Source organism: Lissotriton vulgaris, unplaced genomic scaffold (genome assembly GCF_964263255.1).
Source record: "Lissotriton vulgaris unplaced genomic scaffold, aLisVul1.2 SCAFFOLD_1988, whole genome shotgun sequence".
Lineage (NCBI taxonomy): Eukaryota > Metazoa > Chordata > Amphibia > Caudata > Salamandridae > Lissotriton > Lissotriton vulgaris.
The window spans coordinates 277315-296511 of NW_028255791.1; the positions used below are offsets into that span (position 1 = coordinate 277315).

The following is a 19197-nucleotide window of genomic DNA, read 5'->3' on the forward strand; positions in this document are numbered from 1 at the left end:
AACTTTTCATATTGCTTTCATTTTTTTCGTAGTGGAAAGTCTCAGAGGGTTACACTGTCTACGTTTTTATAGGTCCAAACATTTTCCATTCTGTAAAACGTAAATACCCCCAGCACTAGGATGCCGATTGATGTATGAAGGGAATTCCTAGACAATAAAAAGAATAACAAGCATTTGCAATGCAATAGGTTTCACATTAGGAAAGTTTGAGCTATTGGCATTGTAAATGACAAATGTTTTATTTATATTTTGTATTTGAAAAAAAGCAAAATTAATAGCTTTGTCATTTACAATGCCAATAGTTATAACATTCGCAAATGTGACACCTATAGCATTTGTAATGCGATATGTGTTGCATTTACGTGACTTACATGTATTCATAATACAAATAACAATGGATTTTATTGTTTTTTAATAATTAATACTTAACCCCTTGGGCGCGGGCGCGATTCTGCGCCTGTGCGGCGTTTTTCGAAGTGGGCGGGTTCATGACGGCCATGTTTTGTTTTGCTATCCTATGTTTTGTTTTGCTATGTGTTTCTATCCTATGCTTTGATTTGTTATGCTATGCTATGCTGTGTTTTGTTATGGTATGCTATGTTTTGCTATGCTATGCTATGTTTTGCTATGCTATGTTTTGTTATGATATGCTATGTTTTGTTGTGTTTTATTATGCTATGCTTTGTTTTGCTATGCTATGTTTTGTTATGCTATGCTATCTTTTGTTGTGTTTGGTGTGCTATGCTATGTTTTGCTATGCTATTATGTTTTGTTTTGCTATGCTGTTTTGTTGTGTTTTGCTATGTTTTGTTATGCTATGTGTTGTGTTTTGTTATGCTATGTTTTATTATGGTGTGCTATGCTATGTTTTGCAAGCCGCCCCTGGACACACCCATGGACCCTTCACATGCAACTCCTGCAAGTTTGACGGCACCAAGACCAACTCCTCATCCACTAACACCAAACAGAGACCTGACACCAACCACCTGAAGTGCATCCTGCTCAACACCCGCTCGGTCCACAGACACGCCATCGACCTCTGGAATCTACTAGACACCATCTCTCCGGACGTCGCCTTCCTAACTGAAACATGGATGAACGCCTCCTCAGCCCCAGACATCACCATTGCCATCCCGGAAGGCTACAAGATCATCCGAAAAGACCGCAACAATCAAACAGGAGGAGGCATCGCTATCGTCCACAAGAATTCCATCCGCATCTCAACCAGCTCAGACGTCAACCTCGCTAGCGCCGAACACCTTCACTTCCAGATCCACACCGACCCCAAGACCACACTCAGAGGCACCCTCCTCTACAGGCCACCAGGACCACGTGCACAATTCAGTGAAGACATCTCTGACTTTATCACCCCACACGCCCTCCCCTCCGAGGACTACATTCTATTGGAAGACCTCAATTTTTACCTGGAAAAAAGCAACAACAGCAACACCACCGCCCTTCTGGACAATCTCGCCAACCTCGGACTCAAACAACTTGTTAATACCCCCACTCACTACGCAGGTCACACACTCAACCCTATCTTCACCTCCAGCAAACATATCTCCTTCAGTCACACCACAGCTCTCCATTGGACGGACCACAGCTGCGTTCACTTCATCTACAATAAGACCGCAACCCACAACCATCCTCATCCTACTCTGCGAAGAAACTGGAACAAAATCACCATCGACCAGATCTCCTCATCGCTTCTTCAAAACCCCCCTGCCCACTCTTCGAACCCCAACCAATCAGCCATTAACCTCACCCAATGGCTAACCAACAGCGCCGACAACCTAGCACCCCTGAAAAAACGTCAAATCAAACTAGGCAACAAAAACGCCCCCTGGTTCAACGATGATCTTAAGAAATCCAAGAAACTCTGTCGCTCCCTTGAGAAGGCCTGGAAATAAGACCCAAACACCAGCACCAGGGACGCCTTCAAAAACGCCACCTGTCTACATCACCAACTGATCCGGACAGCCAAGAAAGCCGCACTCAAAGACAGACTTGACAACAACGCCCACAACAGCAAGGAATTATTCAACATCGTCAAAGAGTTTACTAACCCCACTGCCAACTCCAACGACATCACTCCCTCTCAAACCCTTTGCGACTCCCTAGCTTCGTTCTTCCACGATCGCAGACATCCACAACAGCTTCGACAACCAACCCGGAGACCAACCCAACCAACCTTCTGCCGCACCTTCACCCCCCTTGAACATCCTTAATGAATGGAACCCAATCTCCACTGAGGACACCATCCGCCTGATGAACTCCATCCACTCAGGATCCCCCACAGACCCATGCCCTCACCACATCTTCAATAAAGCAGATTCCATCATAGCACCACACCTCCGAGACGTCATCAACTGCTCCCTCAACTCTGCCACCTTCCCGGAAAGCTGGAAACACGCCGAACTCAGCGCCCTTCTGAAAAAACCCACAGCTGACCCCACCGAACTCAAAAACTACCGCCCCATCTCGCTCCTTCCATTCCCGGCCAAAGTCATCGAGAAGGCTGTCAACAACCAACTCGCCGCCTTCCTCGAAACCAACAAATCCCTCGACTCCTCACAGTCCGGCTTCCAAGCCAAACACAGCAATGAGACCGCACTCATCGCAGCAACAGACGACATTCGAACTCTACTGGACAATGGAGACACAGTCGCCCTCATCCTACTCGACCTCTCCGCAGCCTTCGACACAGTCTGTCATAGCACCCTGTTACAACGCCTCAGAAACATAGGAATCCAAGGAAAAGCACTGGAATGGATCACCTCGTTCCTTGCCGGAAGAACCCAGAGAGTCCGCCTCCCACCATTCAAGTCAGAGGCCACTGAAGTCATTTGCGGCGTGCCACAAGGATCCTCACTCAGTCCCACCCTCTTCAACGTATACATGAGCCCCCTTGCGGCCATCGCACGCCAACACAACCTCAACATCATCTCCTACGCTGATGACACTCAACTTATCCTCTCACTCACCACAGACCCTAACACCGCCAAAACCAACCTACATGAAGGAATGAAAGAAGTAGCCGAGTGGATGAAGCACAGCCGTCTGAAACTGAATTCCGACAAAACAGAAGTCCTTATCTTAGGTACCTCCCCCTCTGCCTGGGACGACTCTTGGTGGCCAGAGTCCCTTGGAAAAGCACCCATCCCGACAGACCACGCACGGAACCTGGGCGTCGCGTCATTCTGGACTCCTCACTCTCGATGACCAGACAAGTCAGCGCCGTTTCATCATCTTGCTTCAACATTCTTCGCATGCTCAAAAAAACATTTCGCTGGATCCCCACCGAAACGAGAAAAACGGTCACCCACGCACTGGTTACTAGCCGCCTGGACTACGGAAACACCCTATACGCCGGTACCACTGCAAAACTTCAGAAAAAACTCCAACGCATCAGCCAGACTCATACTAGACATCCCGCGTAACGACCACATTTCTGGTCACCTGAAAACCCTCCACTGGCTCCCCGTCAATAAGAGGATAACATTCCGTCTCCTAACCCACGCACACAAAGCACTTTACGAACTTGAACCCGAATGCCTCAACACTCGACTGTCCTTCTACACCGCCTCCCGCCAGCTTCGCTCCTCCAACCAAGCCCTTGCTGCTGTACCTCGCATCAACAAAACCACCATGGGAGGAAGATCCTTCTCCTACCTGACGGCTAAAACCTGGAACTCACTGCCCATTCACCTTCGCCTCACTCAGAACCACCTAGCATTCAGAAAGCAACTTAAAACCTGGATATTTGACAAGTAATCTCCCTCCCTTCTCCAAGCGCCTTGAGACCCTCTGGGTATGTAGCGCGCTATATAAATTATTTGAATTGAATTGAATTGAATGCTATGCTATGTTTAGTTTTGCTGTCCTATACTTTGTTTTGTTATGCTATGCTTTGTTGTGTTTTGTTATGCTATGCTATGTTTAGTTTTGCTGTCCTATGCTTTGTTTTGTTATGCTATGCTATGTTTTGTTGTGTTTTGTTATGCTATGCTATGTTTTTTTGTGTTTTGCTATGCTTTGTTATGCTATCCTATGTTATGTTTTGCTATGCTACGTTTTGTTGTGTTTTTTATTATGCTATGCTATGCTTTGTTTTGCTATGTTTTGTTTAGCTATGTTGTGCTATGCTATGCTTTGTTATGCTATGCTATGCTAAGCTTTGTTTTGTTGTGCTATGCTATGTTGTGTTTTGTTATGCTATGTTTTGTTGTGTTTTGTTATGGTATACTATGTTTGGCTATGCTTTGTTGTGTTTTGCTATGCTATGCTATGCTTTGTTATGCTATCCTATGTTCTTGCTATGCTACGTTTTGTTGTGTTTTATTATGCTATGCTTTGTTTTGTTTTGCTATGTTTTGTCATGCTAGGTTTTGTGATGCTATGCTATGCTTTGTTATGCTATGCTAAGCTTTGTTTTGTTGTGCTATGCTATGTTGTGTTTTGTTATGCTATGCTATGCTATGTTTTGTTGTGTTTTGTTATGGTATGCTATGTTTTGCTATGCTTTGTTATGCTATGTTTTATTTTTTGCTATGTTTTGTTATGCTATGTTTTGTTATGCTATGCTATGTTTTGTTATGCTATGCTATGTTTTATCTTATGCTATGTTTTGTTCTGCTATGTTTTGTGTTTTGTTATGCTATGCTATGTTTTATAATACTATGCTATGTTTTGTTTTGCTATGCTTTATTATGTAATGCTATGCTTTGTTTTGTTATGCTATGCTATATTTTGTTGTGTTTTGTTATGGTATACTACATTTTGCTATGCTTTGCTATGTTTTGTTATGCTATGCTATGTTTTGTTATCTTATGCTATGTTTTGTTCCGCTATGTTTTGTTGTGTTTTTTTATGCTATGCTATGTTGTATAATACTATGCTATGCTATGTTTTGTTTTGCTATGCTTTGTTTTGCTATGCTATGGTTTGTTTTGTTATGCTATGTTTTGTTTTGCTATCCTATGCTTTGTTTTGCTATCCTATGCTTTGTTTTGTTATGCTATGTTTTGCTATCCTATGCTTTGTTTCGTTATGCTATGTTTTGCTATCCTATGTTTTTTTATCGTTATGCTATGCTGTGTTTTGTTATGCTATGTTTTGTTATGCTATGCTGGTGAGGGTGTGTGAGGGTGTGTGAGGGTGAGTGAGGGTGAGGGTGTGTGAGAGTGAGGGGGTGTGGGGGTGAGGGTGAGTGAGGGGGTGTAAGGGTGAGGGGGTGTGAGGGTGAGGGGGTGTGAGGGTGAGGGGGTGTGAGGTGAGGGGATGTGAGGGTGGGTGAGGGTGTGTGAGGGTGTGAGGGAGAGGGTGTGTGAGGGTGAGAGGGTGTGTGAGGGTGAGAGGGTGTGTGAGGGTGAGAGGGTGTGTGAGGGTGAGAGGGTGTGTGAGGGTGAGAGGGTGTGTGAGGGTGAGAGGGTGTGTGAGGGTGAGAGGGTGTGTGAGGATGAGCGGGTTGTGAGGGTGAGCGGGTTGTGAGGGTGAGCGGGTTGTGAGGGTGAGCGGGTTGTGAGGGTGGGAGGGTTGTGAGAGGGTTGTGAGAGGGTGAGAGGGTGAGAGGGTTGTGAGAGGGTGAGGGTTGTGAGAGGGTGAGAGGGTTGTGAGTGGGTGAGAGGGTTGTGAGTGGGTGAGTGTGAGTGTGTGAGTGGGTGAGGGTGAGTGTGAGTGGGTGAGTGTGAGTGGGTGAGTGTGAGTGGGTGAGTGTGAGTGGGTGAGTGTGAGTGGGTGAGTGTGAGTGGGTGAGTGTGAGTAGGTGAGGGTGAGTAGGTGAGGGTGAGTAGGTGAGGGTGAGTGAGTGGGTGAGTGTGAGTGAGTGGGTGAGTGTGAGTGAGTGTGAGTGGGTGAGTGAGGGTGAGGATGTGTGAGGGGGTGGGAGGGTGAGGATGTGTGAGGGGGTGGGAGGGTGAGGATGTGTGAGGGGGTGGGAGGGTGAGGGTGTGTGAGGGGGTGTGAGGGTGAGGGTGTGTGAGGGGGTGTGAGGGTGAGAGGGTTGTGAGTGGGTGAGAGGGTTGTGAGTGGGTGAGTGTGTGAGTGGGTGAGGGTGAGTGTGAGTGTGAGTGGGTGAGTGTGAGTGGGTGAGTGTGAGTGGGTGAGGGTGAGTAGGTGAGGGTGAGTAGGTGAGTGTGAGTGAGTGGGTGAGTGTGAGTGAGTGGGTGAGTGTGAGTGAGTGTGAGTGGGTGAGTGAGGGTGAGGATGTGTGAGGGGGTGGGAGGGTGAGGATGTGTGAGGGGGTGGGAGGGTGAGGATGTGTGAGGGGGTGGGAGGGTGAGGATGTGTGAGGGGGTGGGAGGGTGAGGATGTGTGAGGGGGTGGGAGGGTGAGGATGTGTGAGGGGGTGGGAGGGTGAGAGGGTTGTGAGGGTGAGGGTGTGTGAGGGGGTGTGAGGGTGAGGGTGTGTGAGGGTGAGTGAGGGTGTGTGAGGGTGAGGGTGAGGAGAGTAAAGAGAAGTGGAGAGGTGGTGGTGGGAAGCATGAGAACAGTAGTGACGTGTATCATATTAGTACATATTTGATCAGGTCAATTTAGATAGGAAACGGAAGGTACAGGAGAGTGCAAACGTTATCGGATGGAATATTGGGTGTGAAGATAGAGTGACATATGCATTCAACCATGTAGAAGTTATATAGACAACATCAGAAGGAGGTATATGGACAGCAACAAAGTACATGACGGAAAAACCATATTTATTTATTTATTTATTTTGAGATTTATAGAGCGCCTGGTGACCCGAGGGCATCCCCGCGCTATAGGAATGTGAAATCCAGGACGGGTGTAAAAGGTGAGCCCACATTACTATCGATGCCCGGGCTGCTGGCGCAGGCCGCCTCTTAGTTCCCATTCTGAATAGTTACCAAATAAAGAGATAAAGAGACGGGCGCTGGAAGTAGGAATCATAAGAACAGGATTTATTACTCATGAGGAGAGCCTGTCATTTCGGACACGAAACACAGTGTCTGTCGGGAGGTGCTCTAACAAGTGAGCTGAGACTTCGACTTTTATACCTTACAAAACACTTGGCATTACAATCAGGACATTGTGACACAAAGAAAAGACATCCCTATAATCCTCGTGTCAATCCTACCCCGCATATGTTATCAATAGAGACCCTTGAACTGTCGATAAGAGAAGTGGCCGTGACGCAGCTGAGTGTTCTGCTAATTATCAGGGTATGTGCGCCTGATCGTATCCCAAGGGGTGGGGAAGCCAGGATCAATAGTGGGTTCTTTGAAGAGGACTGGCTCCATACAATAAGGGGGCAATAAACCGTATCTTCCGGCTTAGGCGATGGCCTCGGACATGTGTGGACAGTTCATCGCGGAGGGAGGGTTTACTAACAGAGGGGTTATTCATGAAAGGAAAGGAGGTGCTGGTCAGGTGCGGCTGTGACTCCCAAGGACGGGGTCTTGCAGAAGAAGGAGGTTTATGACTTGCCCATGTGAGGGAGGAGGGGAGAGCCAGGGTGCTCACAGGGACAGAGTCGCACAGAGAGAGAGGTCTTGTGACCTGCACATGAGAGAACGGGGGCAGTCAGATACAGCTGGGGGGGTTATGTCAGCTGAGGCGAGGGATGCTTTTTCAAGAGGAAATGGGGGACTTTGCGTGGGTCAAGCAAGAGGATTGCTTTTCATAGCAGGGTCGCGCAGAGGGAGAGGGTTGCATGGTCTATGCATGTGGGAGGGGGTTTAAGATACGCGCAGGAGGGAAGCCAGGGATTCCAATCGGCAAAAGGCCATGGTGCCTAGAATGGCTGTCATGAACATATGGGTACGGGCTTTTACTGGCGGAGTGATGCGGTCAATATTTTATGGTATTCATGGTGCTTACAGAGAGGGGAGTGGGAAAAAGGGAAATGAACGCTGTTTATGTACATCAATTTCTCTAATTTTCCACAGTCGCCCCTTTTTACATTACAGAGTTCATTTTTGTACTTGATGGGGGTACAAATAAACAGGCGTGGTTGAAGAATTAGCACTTGTCGATACTAACATTTGGCACATAATCATGGACAGTTGATGTGATGGGCAGAAGGCAGCACATAGGAAATTGCAGTTGTCGAGTTCCTATCATTTTAAAAGCACTACATAGCATAAATGTTTCTGACTTAAGATGTGACCAATGAACATTTTGACCAAGTAGTTGAGGGCGGAATTCAGTTCAATACACAAGGTCTCTTCGTCACAGTGTCTTTTTAGCAGTGAGCCATCACTGGTAGGCTCTAGTCCGTGTCCTTTCGTTGGCGCTGTTGAGCACCGGCGGTGGAGCTATAGGTCCAGCTCGGGTCCATCCTTACGCGTTGCAGGGTGCGGTCAGTCCTCTGCTGTTAGACCACAGTCCTGTTCCCTAACCAATCCTTTTAGTGGCGCCTTATGCTCGGCACCCATATTCCTGCGGCGTACCCCATTTCCACCTGGATGCTGTTTTTCCTTTCGACAAGAAGTCATGTGGAAAAGAGGGTGTGTGGTTTCGATAGTCGATGGGAGTGAGAGGGTGGAGTGGGGGCAGATTTTCCTGGGACACACCAAAGGGACCAAGGGAGCAAATGATAACAAGCAAGCAAGCCCATCAACCGGGCTTGAAGAGGGGGACGGAAGCTTCAGGCACGTGTGGGTAGGCGGACAAAAGGCTTCAGGACAGCCCTTCATCCTTTCGTTTTCCCACATTGGAGAGTGCTGTCTCGTCCCGTATTCCTGTCGTGCTGGGGCTCCACCTTTGGTCGATGTCACATGTGTCCCATGATCTGCGGCCAGGCTGTGTGTCACGTCCGACCCTTCTCCTCCGGTGATCGTATATCTTTGAAATAGGTAAAAAACAAGCTTTAGAGAACTGGTCAGGGGAAGACATTTATGCACGTGAATTCTTCCCTCAATCCTACGCACTTGGGAGATACGCTCATCGGTCACAGTCAGAGGTTCATTACCAAGCAGTGCATATGTCGGCATTCCTACTGAGTTCATGCCAAGTTTTATTCATCGTCTACACATGTCACATATGGAGGAAAGTCAGACTCTTATCAACTGTGCATTTCATCAAACTCAACATCTCGGAACCTCCAGGGAGACTCGTCTTTCTGAACTGAGCCTTAACAGTCTAACGTTTCCCTTCAAGGCTGGCTTAACCTTTTCAAACTGGGCGGGGGCGCTATCATCGAGAGTCAGGGAAAAGCAGGTTTTTCTCGAGGGACGACAGTTACTCATGGTCATCATTTTTATATCCGGGACAGCAGCTGGGGTCAATCAAGTGGGGCGGGGACGCTTCGGGCATTCGCGCTTTGGTGCAAAAGGGGGTGGGGCAATCTGGGCATTGGCGGTCAACCTAGACGTTGGCGTTCGTCTCTGATGAACAAAAAAATAAAGTGCCATAGATATACAGTTCCCCTATAAAAGGCCAGATTGGGGGACTTTAGTCGTCTTACCTGTCCTTTCCTTCTCAGCCAATTCGAGTTCATTCATTTTGCAGAAAGGAGAGGTAGTAATATGGCGAGATACGATCATTTTAGTTTCGGTCAATTTCGCTGAACACCTTCGCGTTCAATAAGTATCCAATCAGACTGGTGCCGGTGGGGCACAATTTTACCACAAAGAGGGAGAGGAAATAGGGAGACTCTCATAGAGGGTGAGAGTCGTCCGCAATCTAAACGAGCCATTCGGTACACGTATGACATGTAGAGAGAGGGAGAGAGAGAGAGAGAGAGAGAGAGAGACGTGTACGAAAATAGGTCATTTAGTGCGCTCACAACACAGAACAGCAGGGGGGGGGGGGTCAGGTAACGGAGAGACGCAAACAGAAGGAGGACATAAATCCCTACAGTACACATACACAAACTCCGAAAAAGGAAGACGTTACACCTCGTTCAGCCGGTCAGAAATTAACCTGGTCGGGCTATTGCCCATAGGTGGATCTTAAACCACTTTTAATTTTCTTCCTTTGGTTGGATGTTCTCCAGGCTGAGGCAACAGAGGGTATTGATCAGGAGAACAGTCAGATAGCTTGGTTACATCTATAAGAGGGTGAGAAGGAGGTGGTACATTTCGAACATCAACAATATTTCTACCTTCCCAGACGGGTGATGCCTGGGTACCCTTACCTCAGGACTTTTTCCCAGTCCTTTCCCTATCTAATTAAAAGTCATAATCGCGTTATCTAGCGTGCTAATTTCGAGTCAATTTCCGTCATACAGTACCCGTCAAGTTTCTATGTCAGTCCATCCTCCCAGTTGTCCTAATGTGCTAATTTCGAGTCAATTTCCGTCATACAGTACCCGTCAATTTTCCATGTCAGTCCATTCTCCCAGTCGCTATGCTCTAATGGAGGAACAGTCATATCTAAGTCTAGCATCAGTACTATGTTCAAAAGCTCCTCCTTCCTTTATCGTCGGTCGTTCGATCATCGCTCTTCCATTCTTCAGCCGACGTTCCGACGCGACCTGCAGAAAGGAGGAGAAGAAGGGGGTGGGGGCAGCATTCAAAATACATCAACTTGCATAAATCCGAGAATATTTTTACCTACCACATACTCGACCTATCTCCACAGGGTGCATTCTCTACCATCTTGGCGTTTAAGCCCAGAGGGACCAGTAGCGTCAGATAGATAATCATCGATGGTCTGCGTATCTACATGAATCACACGATCGTGGCCTTATAGGTCGTGTGCAAGGGTGGCGGTCAGGTGGTATTTCTGTGGTATCGCTCAAGGGCGTCTAAAAACACCTTTCCGGCTGCCTGCGATACATAGTGTAGCTGCTAAATACCGGGCTTTTTTTAACCTTTAACCTTAATCATACTGCCTGTATTTTGCCTATGTCGATGACAGTAGCCATATATTTCAACAACATTCATAAATATAAACGCTACGATAATATTTGCGTGTTCAAAGATTTTAATGAAAAAAGGTTGGCGCACAAATACGGGCCTACAACCCAGTGGGCCGGCTACGGAGCAGACTGGAACTGGGCATGAGGAGCGAAGTCGGTGGCCATTTATTTCATAAAGTGCAGCAGTAAAATGAAAATCATATCGAACTTTCTTAAGCGGCAAGTATAATGCGTGTCAAGCGTTCAATAATATCATTTCATTAGTCTACTATTTTACTCAATATCTAATGTACATCAATTCATTGTTTTAAATGCTCAATCAGTGCCTATTTCATACCGATTCATAGCTGCCAACACATAATTAGTACCCACTCTAAATCAGTCCATCATCCCAACACATAATCAATGTTCATCTTATATCGCTTTCTTTTCCAAGCACATACTCAATATCCTTCTTATCTACTTTCATTGTCCGAAAACTGCATACATATCTCGGGGCATCAAAGCTGGGCAATCAGGGTGCAACAAGGTTTATTTAAAAAGTCTCATTTTGTGTCGGCGCCATTTTGGGCGAGGTCAGGCAAGTCCCTGCATAGTCAGATTGCCTCCACTGACTCGTAGTAGGACCAGAACCTTCCGTTGGTGGTTTCAAAAGTTTTTCGCAATGGGTTAACAGTTTAGCAATATGGATCATCAGTCAAAGAGTGGGGAGGGCGGTAACAATTTTTCATACCGGGTCATTCTGGTGTTCCTCCGGAACTGAACAAGTCTGTGCCTTGGCTGTATTTTAGCCATTTCCAAACTGAGGCTGGCGCTGGCAGGAGTGCGCCGATGTCGCGGTTCCCAGTGAGGGGGACGGGGGCGCCCATGCGGAGGGATCGGGGTGCCCCCCGGCTCTCATAGAATCTTCAAAGTTGATGAGAGAAGGCATGGGGCGTGTGCCCGTCCTGGGCAAAAGACCGCTTTTCGATGTTGACCCTCTTTAAGCAAGAGCGTTGGGGTGTCGCTGGAAGCCTCCACCTGGAGGGAGGTGGGGGAGGATCGTTCGCGCCGCCTCCCCCTTCCAGCGACCCCGCGCCGTTCTTCGGCTCCAGCGCTTCGGTATTGGCCGTGCAAGCCATTGAAGATGGGGGGGGGTCGGTGGCTGAGGCAAGACATCCCCCCCTTGACATGTGGCGGGACTACCTGCAACTATCCAGGCGTTGTTGTGTGGCTGGACTACCGGTCACTCTCAGGCGTTGACATGTGGCGGGACTATCTGCAACTTTCAGGCGTGGTCATGTGGCGGGACTATCTGCAACTCTCAGGGTTGTCCGACCTCGCCTTGGCTCCGGTCCTCGTCGATGGCCAGATCAGGCAAGAGAGGGGGTGGGGGGTGGTCGGTGGCTGAGGCAAGACAGCCCCCCCCCCCCGTGGCCTGCAGGACAGCAGAAGAGGGAAAGGGGAGACCTTCATGATTCCTCGGGCCGTCCGCCCTACAGCCTCCCCTTCCGACCGCGGCCAGCCGAGCCCTGCACGCATCGAGGCCTCGCCTTCCGGATGGGCGTAACCGCGGAGCTGTTGCACTTCGGGAGCTTCCGGAATGGGGGTAGGTACCTATTGGTTTGTTCCTAATTTATGTGACCGTTATTTGGGCGTGGTGGGCAATGAGGCAGACATGTTTGGAGCAGGAATAGGCAATGGAGCCTAGCTACCTCGTGGCTATTTTTTCTGTCCAACTTTTCGCCATTTTATATTTCTTATTACGAACTGTTTCTAATGTTTCTTATTTTTAGTGAAGTCGAAAGCTCATCAGGGGGTTACTGACTTAGCCCGATTTCTTTTTATTTTTCCTCTTTTCCTTAGCGCGTTTCGAGCTAAAGTTTTCTGTTAGTAGGGTACGGTGATCACTTCATTTTTATATGTCCTTTCACTAGGGGTACTCCTGGACGGACCAGGTAAGTTACCTCCAATAAATGGTCCGGGTTGGAACTAGATTATCAATCAGAGGGGAACACATATCCTTCGTTAGGGTATCATCCTGGGCGGACCAAATGATGTACCTCCACTTACTAGGGTAGCCTCCTGGACGGACCAGACGGGTTACTTCTAATAAATGGCCAACAAGTGGGGGCATGTGTCCTCCATAAGGGTAGCCTCCTGGATGGACCAGGTGAGCTACCCCCCAAATAATAGTCAATCAGTGGGGAGTGGGTAGGACTGACGGATTACAACGGGGACAAAAGTCTGCATCACCTACCCTTTTCTGTCTGCAAAGACTAGACAGAATATTTCTATTCCATGTTGATTGCAAACATAAAATACCTCAAACAAACAATTCCTGGAACAACAATGTCCAGTCAATCAATCAATCAGTGGGGAGAAAAACAGGCATGACGGATTACAACGGGGACAAACGTCTGCATTACCTGCCCTTCGCTGTCTGCAAAGGGAGACAGAATATTTCTATTCGTCTCTGTTTGTGGACAGGGAAGATCTCAAAGAGCAACAATCGATTATTAATCGATTCCAAACAATCAGTGGGGAGAAAGGTAGGCATGACGGATTACAACGGGGACAAAGGTCTGCATTACCTACCCTTCTCTATCTGCAAAGAGAGACGAACGTTCCTATTCGCCGCTGTTTGCAAACAGAGAATGTCTCGTTCTCAAGAAGAGAACCAATATTTCAAGTAGCATCCAAAGCTAAATGAACCAATAACCAAACAATATCAGTATTCAAATACCGATTCCAATACAATCAATCAAACAATCAGATGGATAAAACCATCCTACCAATCAGGCGTGAAAACGCCCTACTTAATCTTACCCGGACCGGACCATATGGATAGTTCTTTATCTTCCTCCTCCAGCGCCCGATCGTTCTCTTACTCCGTGTAGCATTCCTGTGGGATTCCAGTCAGGACAATAGGTCACTCGAGAGAGAGGTCCGTTCAGAATCGGTGAAGTTCTTTCGATCGGCAGCCGGACGAGGGCCCTCTCAAGGCAGGTATACTCCGATCATTTAGATGTTCACTTCTTCGTCTGGATCTCTCTTACCGGACCTTATGTCACTGATGGGCCCCGCGTTGGGACGCCAATTGTAAAAGGTGAGCCCACATTACTATCGATGCCCGGGCTGCTGGCGCAGGCCGCCTCTTAGTTCCCATTCTGAATAGTTACCAAATAAAGAGACGGGCGCTGGAAGTAGGAATCATAAGAACAGGATTTATTACTCATGAGGAGAGCCTGTCATTTCGTACACGAAACACAGTGTCTGTCGGGAGGTGCTCTAACAAGTGAGCTGAGACTTCGACTTTTATACCTTACAAAACACTTGGCATTACAATCAGGACATTGTGACACAAAGAAAAGACATCCCTATAATCCTCGTGTCAATCCTACCCCACATATGTTATCAATAGAGACCCTTGAACTGTCGATAAGAGAAGTGGCCGTGACGCAGCTGAGTGTTCTGCTAATTATCAGGGTATGTGCGCCTGATCGTGTCCCAAGGGGTGGGGAAGCCAGGATCAATAGTGGGTTCTTTGAAGAGGAGTGGCTCCATACAATAAGGGGGCAATAAACAGTATCTTCCGGCTTAGGCGATGGCCTCGGACATGTGTGGACAGTTCATCGCGGAGGGAGGGTTTACTAAACAGAGGGGTTATTCATGAAAGGAAAGGAGGTGCTGGTCAGGTGCGGCTGTGACTCCCAAGGACGGGGTCTTGCAGAAGAAGGAGGTTTATGACTTGCCCATGTGAGGGAGGAGGGGAGAGCCAGGGTGCTCACAGGGACAGAGTCGCACAGAGAGAGAGGTCTTGTGACCTGCACATGAGAGAATGGGGGCAGTCAGATACAGCTGGGGGGGTTATGTCAGCTGAGGCGAGGGATGCTTTTTCAAGAGGAAATGGGGGACTTTGCGTGGGTCAAGCAAGAGGATTGCTTTTCATAGCAGGGTCGCGCAGAGGGAGAGGGTTGCATGGTCTATGCATGTGGGAGGGGGTTTAAGATACGCGCAGGAGGGAAGCCAGGGATTCCAATGGGCAAAAGGCCATGGTGCCTAGAATGGCTGTCATGTACATATGGGTACGGGCTTTTACTGGCGGAGTGATGCGGTCAATATTTTATGGTATTCATGGTGCTTACAGAGAGGGGAGTGGGAAAAAGGGAAATGAACGCTGTTTATGTACATCAATTTCTCTAATTTTCCACAAGGGGAAACCAGGAACTATTTAGGGAAGAGGAGGGTTTTGAGTTTTTTGCGGAAAAGTGCGTGGCTAGGTTCCAGGCGCAGCATGCGAGGAAGAGCGTTCCATTTAGAGGCGGCCTTGACCGAGAAGCGGCGGCCACCGGTACGCGACTTCTTGAATCTTGGGACTGTGGCCAGATGTTCGTTGTCCGAGCGAAGGTTTCTGTGGGCTTTATAAGGTGTAATCATATCTTTGAGGGCGGCAGGTCCAGCCCCATTGATGAGTTTGTGCGTGATGCACATGGCCTTAAACTCCACTCGCTGGCGGACCGGAAGCCAGTGCAGAGATTTAAGGGCCGGTGTGGTCGGGGCTCTGGGAGGAAGGTTGAGAATGAGTCTCGCCGCGGCGTTTTGTGCACGCTGGAGTTTGGCCAAGGTGGTTTCAGGAGCGCCGAGGTATGCGGCGTTGCCGTAGTCCCGACGTGCTAGTATGAGCCCTTGAACTAGAAGTTTCCTGGACAGGGGGGGCAGGAGGGGGAGGATCTTGCGAATTGAACGGAGAAGGCCAAAGCAGGTCCCCGCGGTCTTGACTGCCTGGGTCTTCAAGGAGAGGTCCTGCTCCAACCAGAAGCCCAGTGTTTTAATTTCTGTCTTAGGCGTAGGGATGTCACCGAAGGAATCCGGCCAGACTGAAGGAGGGACGGAGGACCATTTGTTGCCCAGAAGCATGATTTCTGTTTTTGTCCCGTTCAGCTTCAGAGAGGATTCGCACATCCAGGTATGTATGTCTTGCAGGCAGTTAAGTAGGATTTCAGGGTTATTGTCCAGCTGGGAAAGAGAGACGACGAGTTGGGTGTCGTCGGCATAATTGACTATTTTTATCCCATAGGGGGTAACCACATCCTCTAACGGGGCCATGTAGACATTAAACAGGGTGGGACTAAGCGAGGAGAAATTACATTAAGGTTATACCTTCATAGGTTGCATTTTGATAATGTATATCCCCGAGATTTGTGTTACGAGTGGTCACAAAGAAATTATTTAGGAGTGCAGCAGATTTCATGTAAGGTTCAAGAGGTTTTCCAAGCGCATGGGATGGAAGGGGCGCAATAAAACATTTGTGCCCGAGCATGAGGAAAAGAGAGGGAAGCAATATGCAGCAGTAATCACATTCAACAGTTGGTTACAATGAATCAATAAAGACGTTGGTGACAAGAGATAGAAGTGTTGCAGAGAAAGAGCATGTCGGAAAAGATGCCGCATGTGGCATAACATTATATTGAAAACAATGGTCCCAACCAAAAAATTCCTTAACAGAAAAATCTGTACAATAATGAATTCCTTTAGTGAGCTTCCTAAGTTAACCACTCAGTTGAATTAATCGAAATTACCACTCTGGTAATCTATACATAACATAGTTTTTATACAAAACCTGACACAAACCAAGGATTTATTTTGAAAGAACACAGGAGTTTTAATGATTTACTCCATTTCAATTCACTATTTTTATATACATTTTTACAATTTATATACAATTGCAACTTAACGGTAAAAAGAAGAGCAACGCAGCTTCTAAAGTAGTGCAAGAAAAAAGAAAGAAAAGAACGTGATTGTGGTGACGAAAGGGTGCAAGCCTCAGAAGATAGTGACACGTGAAAAAAGGGGGTTTATTTACAAATACAGCGATACTTAGTATTCAGCTGTTCTCACAGAAAGAGCCACAATTAATTACTATTGTATTTTATACATTTATACAGTCAAGCAATGACATGTATAATGATTTTCAAAAGTGGTCCTATCTGAAATGAAAAGAAAGGCGTCGACGTTTCGACCCGTCTTTTGGTACATGGGCAAGTTGGAGCCTCGACCTGCGGGTCTTCCTCAGGACGAAGATTGCACACACGTTTTTACCGTAGGCTATTCAACGAATTGGCCCACTCAAGGTTAATGGGCTGCCAACGTCCTCCAGTGTTGGGATAGACGGGTAGTCCAATGGATCAAAATGGGACACCATAAACTAGATGGTACATCGACTGTATGGATATTCAGGCGTTTTAAGGTCAAAGACACTCAATACAGGTGTTTTTCAAAATGGACCACCCTAGACTGGATGGTGTGGCATCCGTATGGGTGTTCAGGATTTAGGGTGACCGCCACTCGCGCAATAGCGCCCAAACACTTCTAAAGCGCCGTTTGTCACGAATGTCACCCAAACAGAGTCGGTTCGTTGTTCGCCAATTTCCTCCGCAGTGTAGCGATAGTAATCGCGCTTTCACTATGCCGCGTTGTCTGCCTTCTAACGCCGGGCCGCCATGTTGAGCTCAGGCCAATACCACCCATACGGATGCCACACCATCCAGTCTAGGGTGGTCCATTTTGAAAAACACCTGTATTGAGTGTCTTTGACCTTAAAACGCCTGAATATCCATACAGTCGATGTACCATCTAGTTTATGGTGTCCCATTTTGATCCATTGGACTACCCGTCTATCCCAACACTGGAGGACGTTGGCAGCCCATTAACCTTGAGTGGGCCAATTCGTTGAATAGCCTACGGTAAAAACGTGTGTGCAATCTTCGTCCTGAGGAAGACCCGCAGGTCGAGGCTCCAACTTGCCCATGTACCAAAAGACGGGTCGAAACGTCGACGCCTTTCTTTTCATTTCAGATAGGACCACTTTTGAAAATCATTATACATGTCATTGCTTGACTGTATAAATGTATAAAATACAATAGTAATTAATTGTGGCTCTTTCTGTGAGAACAGCTGAATACTAAGTATCGCTGTATTTGTAAATAAACCCCCTTTTTTCACGTGTCACTATCTTCTGAGGCTTGCACCCTTTCGTCACCACAATCACGTTCTTTTCTTTCTTTTTTCTTGCACTACTTTAGAAGCTGCGTTGCTCTTCTTTTTACCGTTAAGTTGCAATTGTATATAAATTGTAAAAATGTATATAAAAATAGTGAATTGAAATGGAGTAAATCATTAAAACTCCTGTGTTCTTTCAAAATAAATCCTTGGTTTGTGTCAGGTTTTGTATAAAAACTATGTTATGTATAGATTACCAGAGTGGTAATTTCGATTAATTCAACTGAGTGGTTAACTTAGGAAGCTCACTAAAGGAATTCATTATTGTACAGATTTTTCTGTTAAGGAATTTTTTGGTTGGGACCATTGTTTTCAATATAACGTCATTTACCCAGGTCCCTGAACCTTATTGGGTTACCCCATTTTCATAATGGCATGTGGCATAACAAGCAGAAATTTAAACGGATGTAGCCATATATTTACAGTTTGTTGTTTTCCCAATGTAGGATCCAAAGGTGGGCGGGGTGGGCATCGAGATGGGAGAAGGGGAAGAAGAGCGAGACTGATTTAGACAGGGATACGTGAACACTATGCCGTATACAAAGGAGGAAAGTGAGCACTAATCAAGCGTCCACGGTGCACTTGCGGGCAGAGAGATAGTGTCAATAAACTATCACAAAAGTTTATAACAACACATAAGTGCAGGAGTCCTGCATGAGCCGTCGTTAAATTATCAAAGCCGAGCGGTAGATTGTTCGGGTAAGTGTTATGGGTGCATTTTTGTGAGCGACCGTTGTTATGCGGTATCTTAACGAGGAATTCCAAAAGGGTGCTGCTATAATAGGGTCGTGAGAGGGCAAGTCAAATATTGGTCTGGTGGGATGTGATGGTAGGCGCATTTGTGCAAGAATAACGGCTAAGTATGGGCATTGTATAATCAGTTTACTAAAAGGGATTGTGTGGAAGGTGAGGTTATTCTAAGAGGGAGTAATAGTTTAGTGCGGGACGCGAGGGTGTTGCGGCTAGGTGCGGGCAGTAATCATGCAAACGGTGAGTTTGGTAATGTGAGCAATTACAAACAAGCTCTCGGCATTGTGGTGGGGGGGTGGGGAGCGGGAGTATAGTTTAGTGCGGGCAGCGAGGGTGTTGCGGCTAGGTGCGGGCAGTAATCATGCAAACGGTGAGTTTGGTAATGGGAGCAATTACAAACAAGCTCTCGGCATTGTGGTGGGGGGGTGGGGGAGGGGGAGCGGGAGCGCATTCCTTTCAAGTCTGATGCGGGGGGTTGGGGAGCGGCAGCCTTAGAAGTCTGATTAGGGGAGGGGGGGTCAGCATTTGAAGACTGATGCCGAGGCACAGACAAATGGTGGTGTGTGACGTGGCTGGCCTCGTGC

General features: G+C 47.3%; 1 protein-coding gene across 1 annotated transcript in view; it reads left to right on the forward strand.

Moving 5' to 3' along the window:
* The window catches only part of LOC147658895 (putative RNA polymerase II subunit B1 CTD phosphatase RPAP2), a 189979-nt gene that overhangs the window by 22995 nt on the left and 147787 nt on the right, over nucleotides 1-19197 (forward strand). The gene's annotated exons all lie outside the window — the stretch shown is intronic.